Source organism: Aotus nancymaae, unplaced genomic scaffold (assembly GCF_030222135.1).
Source record: "Aotus nancymaae isolate 86718 unplaced genomic scaffold, 86718_ANA_hifiasm-v0.15.2.pri h1tg000003l, whole genome shotgun sequence".
Classification (NCBI taxonomy): domain Eukaryota; kingdom Metazoa; phylum Chordata; class Mammalia; order Primates; family Aotidae; genus Aotus; species Aotus nancymaae.
In genome coordinates this window covers 10646975-10658479 of record NW_026988414.1, presented here as the reverse complement: position 1 = coordinate 10658479, position 11505 = coordinate 10646975, and positions in this window count along the sequence as shown.

Sequence of the window (11505 nt, the reverse complement as noted above, 5' to 3'; positions counted from 1 at the left end):
CAGGCACCATTCAGAAGTAAGCAGCCTTACAAATTACTTGGTGTAACTGCATCAGAGCAGAGCATTGAATTGTGGTTTTTGTTGCCTACAAAATCTAAAGAGGCCCAGGACTGGCACAATGATCCTGAACTTGGAGAACAAGGACTGCATAACATTACCTATTGATATAGCGGCCAGATGTGACTTTAATTGTTTTCCCTTCATATGTGGTTGTATATAAAATAGTACATTTTGTTAAGTAAGAATTTTTTGGGCTTGTATTATCATAAGAGAGGTATATGTGTGTCCTGTAAACTGTCTGAATATTTCTTTCTTTCTTTTTGGTCTACATAGCATCTCTTGGTCTGGGCAAACTTCCCTTCTCGATTTTGGTGGTTCTGATGAGTAAAGGTAAATTACCAGATAGCAAAGCAAGAGGGCATTCTAGAAAATAAGATCAGTGGAAGCAAAGGCCTATGGGCATGGTGGGTTCTGGGAGCAGTAATTAGTTCTGTTGAGTAGTAAGTAGCACTGGGGGTAAAGATATAAAGAATGGAGTGATGGGAGATAAAATTGGAAATATTAGATAGGGCTATACTGGGAGGAACTATTTTTTGTTTGTTTGAGATGGAGTTTCTCTCTTGTTGCCCACGCCGGAGTGCAATGGCGTGATCTCGGCTCACCACAACTTCTGCCTCCTGGGTTCAAGCAATTCTCCTGCCTTAGCCTCCTGAGTAGGTGGGATTACAGGCATGTGCCACCACACCCAGCTATTTTTGTATTTTTAGTAGGGACAGGGTTTCTCCATGTTGGTCAGGCTGGTCTCAAACTCCCAACCTCAGGTGATCCACCCACTTCGGCCTCCCAAAGTGCTGAGATTACAGGTATGAGCCACCACACCCAGCAGGAAGAGCTTTATGTACCATATGAAGGAGGTGGACAAAATCCTAGGCTGAGGGGAAGTAGTGATGATTTTTTTTTTTTTTTTTTTTTTGGGCAGGGCTGTGATGTGATCACATCACATTGGTGTGAAAGGTATTTCATGAGGGAGAATTGGAGATGAGCAATACTAGGGGTAGAACTATTATTTAAGATTACCTAGTAATTCTGAATAAAATGATGAGACATGAGCTAAGTAAGGTAGGGCGAATTAGAGGAGAAAATGAATTTAAATGATACATAGGAAGTGGAATTGACAGACTCGGTGGCTGACTATATGCAGAGTGGGAGGAGGGAACAAGAATTTATATATGTGGTTAAAAATTTTACACTTGTATAACACAATCCAGTTTGAGCTTGAGTGGGGTTCAGAGAGATCTGGGCCTAGTGTAGAGTGACCAGCTGTTCTAGTTTATCCAAGATAAAGGGATTTCATGGGATGTGAGACTTCCAGTGCTAAAACTGTGAAAGTCCCCAGCAAACCAGGATAAGTTAGTCACACTAGCCTAATATGAACGGGTGAACAGATTAGTGATGGGAGCTTATCAGCATAAGCACTGAGACACCTTCTGGGATAACCATGACCTAGCAAGTGATCCTTTAGTGGTGCAAAGAAATGGTGGTCCTTGATAATGCATGGTAGCTGCCATTCAAATCTACCCCACAGTGGATCCAATCTGGGATTCCACAGAGAAAGGATGTTGGAAGTAAAATATGAAAGAACTGTTTCGCTAACTTGTGACCTACTTTAACAGAGTATAACTCAGAGGGGACAGATTCTTTTTCACCATGGACCACCTCACAGCTCTGGAAACCTAAGGGCTTTAGTACATTGGGAAATTCAGTTAAATACAGGTTGGGGAGTTGCAAGGGATGGAGAGGGTGGGGAAGAGGGAAGAGGAACTGGTAACCTGTACTGGTACACGGAAGAACTAAAATACTTAGCAGAGCAGAATAACATCTGTGCCTTGGGGCATAAATCAGTGAAATATGAGTTATTACAGCAAAGGTGACAGCAGGCTTTTCTTGAAGCAACTCCTTTCAGAAGGAAAGACTGTGTTGATTACTTTGTTACGTTTCTCCATCTAGTGGTAACTCTCATGTACTTTTTTCCTAGTTAGATGTTTAAAAGAAGGCAGATTAAAAACTTGAGAAATGTTTCCAAAGTCATCATTTATTCACTCATTCATTCATTCACTTCACAAATACTGAATGAGTATGCATACCTTCTATATGCCAGTTACATTTCTAGCCATTGGGGTTACAGCTGTGAACAAAACTGAAAAAACTCTGAACTCCTGGAAGCTTACACTTATGAAAGAGTACATTTCATTTTTTTTTCCTATGTGAATGTTCTGTTTTCAAAGCACCATTTACTGAAAAGATTATCTTTTTTCTTTAGGACTCTGCAGTGCCATTACTGTTATATATGAAGTGTCCATTTATGTGTGAGTCATTGCATATCTTGGTTATGCTCCATTGATTTATTTGTCAATTTTTGTGACAATGTCATATGTCTTTATCATTTTACTTTATAATCATTATTAATATTTAGTACAGCAAGAATTCCCACCTTATTTTTTAAAAGAGTGTTTTGGATATTCTTGGCCTTTAAATTTTCCATAAAGTTTAAAATTAGTCTGTCAGATTCTATCAAAATACCCTATTGGGAATACTTACTGGGGTTGAACTGAATCATTAAGTCATTTTAGAGTGAACTGACATTTTTATACTATTGGACCTTCCAATTCACCATTTACATCAGTCTTTAGTGTCTTTGAATAGACATAAAAGTCTTATATATCTTTTGATATATTTATTTGTAGATACTTGATTTTTTTAGGCTAAAAAGTCATCTTTAAAAAATTATTTGCTAACAATTTATGGCTGGTGTTTGGAAATGTGGTTACTTTTGTCATATTGATTCTTCATCTAGGGATTTTGCTAAATGCTCTTATAATTCTAATAAATCTCTTTTCCCTACATATATAATTTATCATCTGCAGATAATTATACCATTAATTTATTTTTGTTATCCTTCATGTACTAGTTAGAAGTTGTAATACAACATAGAATAGAAATGGGGATATTGGGCACCCTTTAATTGTTCCTGACTTTAGAGGAAAAGCTTTTGACATAAACCATTAATTTTCTTTGGTTTTCTGCAGATACTTTTTATTAGATTAGGAACTGTCATTCTGTTTCTTTTTTCTTAAGTGTTTAAAAATCATGAGTGGATATTAAGTTTTATCAAATGCTTTAAAATTTTTGCATCTATGTAGAAATACTAGAACTTCTTTTCTGCTTGAACCTCTTAATGTGATGAAGAACTGGTACCAATTCTGAAACTATTCAAAAAATTTGAGGAGGAAGGACTCCTCCCTAACTCATTTGATAAAGCCAGCATCACCCTGATACCCAAATCTGGCAAAGACACAATAATAAAAGAAAACTATAGGCTAATATCCCCGATGAATGTATATGCAAAAATCCTCAACAAAATACTAGCAAATTGAATCCAGAAGCACGTTAAAAAGTTAATTCATCATGATCAATTTGGTTTCATTCCTGGGATGCAAGGTTGGTTCAATATACACAAATCAATAAATGTGATTCACCACATACACAGAATTAAAAACAAAAACCATATGATCTTCTCAGTAGACACAGAAAAAGCTTTTTATAAAATCCAACATCCCTTCATGATAAAAGCCCTCAAAAAAACTAGTCACCAAAGGAAGACTAGATGGCTCAAAATAAGAGCCATCTATGACAAACCAGCCAACATCATAGTGAAGGGGCAAAAACTGGACGCATTCTCCTCGGGGACTGGAACAAGACAAGAATGCTCAATCTCACTACTACTATTCAACATAGTAATGAAAGTCCTTGCCAGAGCAATCAATCAGGCAAGAGAAAGAAATAAAAGATATCCAAATAGGAAAAGAAGAATTCAAACTATCTCTCTTTGTTGATGATAGAAATCTATACATAGCATGGTACTGCTACCAAAACAGAGATACAGACAAATGGATCAAAACAGAGGCCTCGGAAGTAACACCACACATCTACAACCATCTGATCTTTGACAAACTGGACAAAAACAAGCAATGGGGAAGGATTCCCTGTTTAATAAATAGTATTGGGAAAACTGGCTAGCCATGTGCAGAAAGCTGAAACTGGACCCCTTCCTTACACCATATACAAAAATTAACTCCAGATGGATTAAAGATTTAAACATCAGAAAGCTGAAACTGGACCCCTTCCTTACACCATATACAAAAATTAACTCCAGATGGATTAAAGATTTAAACATAAGACCTAACACCATAAAACCCTAGAAGAAAACCTAGGCAATACCATTCAGGACATAGACATAGGCAAGGGCTTCATGACTAAAACACCAAAGACAATGCTAATAAAAGCCAAAATAGACAAATGGGATCTAATTAAACTTAAGAGTTTCTGCACAGCAAAAGAAACAGTCATTAGAGTGAACCGGCAACCAACAGAATGGGAAAAAATGTTTGCAAGCTACCCATCTAACAAAGGGCTAATATCCAGAATCTACAAAGAACTAAAACAAACATACAAGAAAAAACCCCATCAAAAAGTGGACAAAAGATAGGAATAGACACTTTTCAAAAGACATTTATGTGGCCAACAAACATGAAAAAATGTTCATCATCACTGGTCATTAGAGAAATGCAAATCAAAACCACATTGAGATACCATTTCATGCCAGTTATAATGGGGATCATTAAAAAATCTGGAGACAACAGATGCTGGAGAGGATGTGGAGAAATAGGAACGCTTTTACACTTTTGGTGGGATTGTAAATTAGTTCAACCATTGTGGAAGACAGTGTAGCAATTCCTCAAGGATCTAGAAATACAAATACCATTTCACCCAGCAATCCCATTACTGGGTATATACCCAAAGGATTATAAATTGATCTATTATAAAGACACATGCACACACTGCTTACAATAGCAAAGACTTGGAACCAACCCACATGCCCATCAATGATAGACTGATGGGCATTTGGGTTGGTTCCAAGTCTTTGCTATTGTAAGCAGTGTGTGCATGTGTCTTTATGCACATAAAATATGTCTTTATGCACATTTTTTTCTTATGAAAGAAAATGTGGCACATATACACCATGGAATACTATGCAGCCATAAAAAGGATGAGTTCATGTCCTTTGCAGGGACATGGGTGAATCTGGAAACCATCATTCTCAGCAAACTGACACAAGAACAGAAAACCAAACACTGCATGTTCTCACTCATAAGTGAATGTTGAACAATGAGAACACATGGACACAGGGAGAAGAACATCACACACTGAGGTCTATTGTGGGGTGGAGGGCTAGGGGAGGGATAGCAGCGGGTGGGGAGATTGGGGAGGGATAACATTAGGAGAAATACCTAATGTAGGTGATGGGGTATGGAAGCAGCAAACCTCCATGGCATGTGTATAACTGTGTAACAATCCTGCAAGATCTGCACATGTACCCCAGAACTTAAAGTAAAATTTAAAAAAAAAGAAAAGAAAACCTTAAAGATTTCCCAAAGTCTCCTAGAACTGATAAACAACTTCAGGAAAATTTTCAGATACAAAATCAATGTCCAAAAACCAGTAGCATTTTTATACACCAATAACATTCAAGCTGAGAGCCAAACCAAGAATGTAATGCCATGTACAATAGCTGAAAAAAAATCCCTAAGAATACAAGTAACTATGGAGGTGAAAGATCTCACAAGAACTACAAAACACTACTGAAAAAAAAAACATACATGACACAAACAAATGGAAAAACAGTTCATGCTCATGGATTAGAAGAATCGGTATTGTTAAAATGGCCAAAAGCAATCTCCAGATTCAATGCTATTCTTATCAAGCTACCAACATTGTTTTTCACAGAACTGGAAAAAAACTCTTCTAAAATTCATATGGAACCAAAAAAGAGTCTGGATAGCCAACACAATCCTAAGCAAAAAGAACAAAGCTGGAGGCATTGCATTACCAACTTCAAACTATACCACAAGTCTACAGTACCAAAACAACATGATACTAGGACAAAAACAGATGTATAGACCAATGGAACAGAATAGAGAACCCAGAAATAAAGCCACACACCTACAACCACCTGATCTTCAACAAAGTCAGCAAAAATAAACAATGGGGAAAGGACTCTCTATTCAATAAATGGTGCTGGGATAACTGGCTAGCCATATGCAGAAGACTGAAACTGGACCCCTACCTTTCATCAAATACAAAAATTAACTCAAGATGAATTAAATATTTTAAATGTAAGACCTCAAACTATAAGAATCCTAAAAGAAAACCTAAGAAACCCATTCTGGACGTCTGCCTTGAGAAATAATTCATAACTGAGTCCTCAAAAGCAATTGCAACAGAAACAAATTGACCAATGATACCTAATTAAACTAACAAGCTTCCAATTAAAGCTACCAATTAAAGTAACTATCAACAGAGTAAACAACCTACAGAATGGGAGAAAATGTTTGCAAACTATGCATTTGACAAAAGTCTAGTATCTAGAGCTATAAGGAACCTAAACAAATCAACAAGCAAAAAAAAAAAAAAAAAACAAAAAAATCCATTTTAAAAAAAGAACAAAAGGCATGAATAGACACTTCTCAAAAGAAGACCTACAAGTGGCCAACAAGTACATGAAAAAATGCTCCATATAACTAATGATCAGAGAACTGCAAATCAGAACTGTAATGAGATACCATCTTAGACCAGTTAGAATGACTACTATTATTATTTTATTTATATTTATATTTATATTTTTGAGATGGAGTCTTGGTCTGTCACCAGGCTGGAATGCAGTGGCACGATCTCGGCTCACTGCAACCTCCACCTCCCAAGTTCAAGCAATTCTCCTACCTCAGCCTCCTGAGTAGCTGGGACTACAGGTGTGCACCGCCACGCCCAGCTAATTTTTGTCTTTTTAGTAGAGACGAGGTTTCACCAAATTGGCCAGGATGGTCTCCATCTCTTGACCTCGTGATCCACCCACCTTGGCCTCCCAAAGTGCTGTGATTACAGGCATGAGCCACTGTACCCAGCCAGCTACTATTAAAATTTTTTTAAAAAATAGATGCTGGTGAGCCTGCAAAGAAAAGGGAACATTTATACACTATTGGTGAGAATGTAAATTTAGTTTAGCTACTGTAGAAAGCAGTTTGTTGAGTTGTGTGAGTTCTTTATATATTGTACATACCAAACTCATCAGATAAATTATTTGCAAATATTTTCTCTCATTTTATGGGTTGTCTTTCCACTTTGTTGATAGTATTTTTTGATACACTAAAGTTTATTATTTTGATGAATTCTGATTTATTTTTTCTTTTGATTGTGCTTTTGGTGTCATAACTTAAAAATCAGTGCCAGCTGTGCATGGTGGTGCACGCCTGTTGTCCCAGCTACTTGGGAGGCTGAGGCAGGAGGATCCCTTGAGCCCAGGAGTTTGAGGTTTTTATGCTGTACTATAGTGAAACAGTATATTATAGTGAAACAGCATATTATAGTGAAACAGCATGGTGAAACTTTGTCTCCAAAAAAAAAATTCTTTTTAAAGAAATAAATATTTGCTAAATCCAAGATAATGATTTATTCCTATATTTTAAGACTTTCATAGTTTTAGCTCTTATATTTAGATTTTTGATCCATTTTGAGTTAACTTTTGTAAATGGTCTGAGGTAAGGGCCTAGAGTTATTTTCCAGGACATTTTCTTGTGTCATTTGTAATTTTATATTTTTCTAAAAGAATTTTTATTTCATCCATATATTCAAATTTATTGGAGTAAAGTTACTTATAATATGCTTTTGTTAGCTTTTAAATATCCGTATTATTGATAACAGCATCTCCCCTTTTATTTATGATACTGTTACTTATACTTTCTTTTTTTCTTGTCTAATTTTGCCAGTGGTTTGTCAATTTTTAGTCTTTTTAAATAGAAACCACCACTAGCAAAGAGATAGAACATTGTCAGTCTTTCTTCTTTTCTGGGTATTGATGATGCCCTAGACCTTGGCCTAGGTAACTAGTTGGGTTTTGTTTGTTTCTTTGAGGCAGGATCTCACTCCATCACCCAGGCTAGAGTGCAGTGAGTGCACAATAGCACCTCACTGTTGTCTTGACCTCCTGGGCTCAGGTGATTCTCCCACCTCAGCCTCCTGAGTAGCTGGGACTACAGATGTGCACCACCACTCTGAGCTAATTTTTACTTTTTTTTGTAGAAACAAGGTCCCGCTATGTTGCCCAGGCTGGTCTCAAACTTCTGGACTCAAATGATTCTCATGCCTCAGTCTCCCAAAGTGGTGGAATTACAGGTTTGAGCCACTATGCCCAGCTGTAACTAGTTGTTTTTGCTAAACATTACTCATTAATTCAATACATATTTTGAGCACCTACTATGTATTGAGGATACATCAATGAACAGACAGGAAATCCTGCTCTTATGAAGCTTACATTCTGGTCAGGGAGATAGATGATAAATAAATAAAATAGGTAAATTACATAACGTTTTAGTACCTCAGAAGGGATTAAGGGCCATGAGAAGAAAAATAACTAGGAAAAAGGATAGGGAGGGAATAGACTACAGCAATTAAAAAAAAAATGGTAGACATATCTCTTGAGACTCCTCTCAGCTTTGACAGTTTCTCAGATTTTCCTTGTTTATGATTAATTTGACAGTTTTGAGGAGTATTAATAACTGCAAAGTTTTGAGGGCCTACAGAATGTCTCTCAATTGGGATTTGTCTGATGGGCTTATCATGAACACACTAAAGTTAGGGTCTTTGGGAGGAAGCCCACAAAGGTAAATTGCCTGTCATAACAAAGTACCACAAATTATGTGACTTTAAAATAGCAGAAATGTATTATTTCTCACACTTCTGGAGGCCAGAAGTCCAAAAATGTTAACCGGGTTGGTTTCTTCTGACGGCTATGAGAAACAATCTATTTTACACCTCTCCCCTAGTTTCTGGTGATGACTGTCAATTTTTGGTGTTCCTTGGCTTATAAATACATCATTCTGATTTCTGCCTCTGTCTTCACCTGGCTATCTGTGTGTCTGTCAGAATTTCCCTCTTCTTATAAAAGACACTAGTCATATTGGATTAAGGCCCACCTTAATGACCTCACCTTAACTAATTTTAACTGCAAAGACTATTTCCAAATAAGGTCACATTTGCAAGGATTGGTAAACAAAACCTGAGACCAGAGACTCATTTTCTTCTAAAATGCTTTCTCTCAAAGATTTTAAAAATAAAAGAATGGAAATTTGAAAGTAAAATAAGTCTTGGGACCCCAAAATCAGTAAGCCAAAGGGAAAAGTCAAGCTGGGCGCTGTGTTAGGCAAACTTGCTTTCCATTTTATTTCTAAATAAGATAGCTACAAAATTTTTTTTTAAAAAAGCTACATACCTTCCTCATAATTTATCCACAAGGAAATTTCTTGTGGGCCTCAAGATCTTTTCCCTAAAACAGTTTTGTTGAATTTCACCCTGGCAAAGTAAATTGGTAGCTTATCTTCACAGGTGCAGGAGAAACACAGAACTCAACGTGATCCCTCTGCTCACCTGAGACAAATGAGTATCTGATTGCTTCCTCTGCCCTATTGTTTATGTAAAAATGTAGATTCACTAAGCCAGACTAAGGCATAAGAGATTATTCATTTACCCTCCTCTCACATGTAAAGGCTAATCAGACTCAAAAGAATACAGCCTTTTTTCTCTTATCTACCTGTGACCCGAAAGCCTCCCTCCTCCAGGCCCCTTTGAGTTGTCCTGACTTTTTGGACTGAACCAATATACATCTTGCACATTTTGATTAATGTCTCATGTCTCCCTAAATTATATAAAACTAAGCTGTGCCCCAACTACCTTGGACATATATTGACAGGACCTCCTGAGGTGGTGTCACAGGTGCATCCTTAACCTTGGGAAAATAAACTTTCTAAATTGATTGGGGGAAAAAAGAACTTCAGCACATCTTTTTTTGGGGGAGACGCAAGTGAACCCGTAACAGTGCCATTCTCATAACATCACTTGAAGGACACAAGCTATCAACATGGCTTATCATGGTTGATGTTAACCGTAATCGCTTGGCTAAGGTAGTTTTTGTCAAGTTTCTCCACAGTAAAGTTACTCTCTTTCTCCCTGCTTCTATATTATTCTCTTTGGACAGAAGTTGTTATGTTCAGCCTGCACTTACTAAGCCAGAAGGATGGGAAGTTATTCTCTACCTCCTTGAGGGAGAGTATTTACATTAATTATTTGGAATTCTTTTGCAATCATTCATTTATTCATATCTGTGTGGACTCATGGATATTTGTTTTATATTTTGGGTTAGAATTCAGTTCTATATTATTTATTTTGTTGCTCAAATTGTTCCAGTGGAAGCTTTTTTAGTTGGCTTCTTTTGCCTTTGACATACCATTATCACTGTGTTCTTTTTGAGCACTTCCTTACTTTCTGGCACTAAAATATACTCCATAATCATTTTGGGATGATTGGCATGAGTTGGGAAAATGTACAGAAATGGTTAAGAATATGTCCCCCTTTCTGTACATATTCCATACTCATGCTCTGGAATCAGCTATTTCTCCAAGGATCTCTGGTTCCTTTTACTGGAGAATGGTATTAGAAACCAAAATTTTGGTTCTAGGTCTATTTGTTGCTACTGGAGTGTCATCCTTTCTAAGCCCCTCTCAGCTGACAGAACAAGAAATATATGTTTCTACTAACCTGTGTATATATACAGGTTTATAAACATTTCTACATGTACCCATTTGTATCAATATTAAGTGAAACATGAGTTCATAATGATGTCTCCAACTCTTATCCATTACCACATGGATCATTCTGGCCTCCTCCTCTGGTTTGCCTGTAACCTCACATTCCAGCAATAAGAAATATGGCTCCCACCATCCATCACCCATTTACTAAACTGTTCGATTCCAGTATGTCCATGTATGGTGGTTTCAGAAATATTAACCCATACCCCCATGGAAACAACAGTTTGACCAGCTAGAGTCCAGTCTTTATGTAGAGTTCCTTTTCAGTCTTACAGTCTCCACTTATTTCCAAAGTTAGGTCAGGATGTTTTCCTCACAGCCTCTTCAGTGAGGTCATTTCATGCATTTGTAATACATTTAGATTATTTTTGTTACAACCTATATTCCATTCTGTGATCTTCTGACCCCCTATGTGATTTTTCAAAACTTTACATACATTAAGATCTGGTCAATGCTGTACAGTTCTGTGGGATTTCACATAATGACAAAGTATCAACCATTACAGAATCATACAGAATAGTTTCACTATCCTGAAAAATCCCCTGGCTTCAGTTATTTAGCCCTCCCTTCCACAAGATCCTGGCAATCACTGATCTGTTTACCATCTCTATAGTTTTGCCTTTTCCAAAATGTCATGTAAATGGAATCATATATTATATAATCTATGTTAGTCAATTTTATATATAAACTTGAATGAGTTAAGGGATGCCCAGATGACTGATAAAACATTATTTCTGGTTGAGGTGTTTCT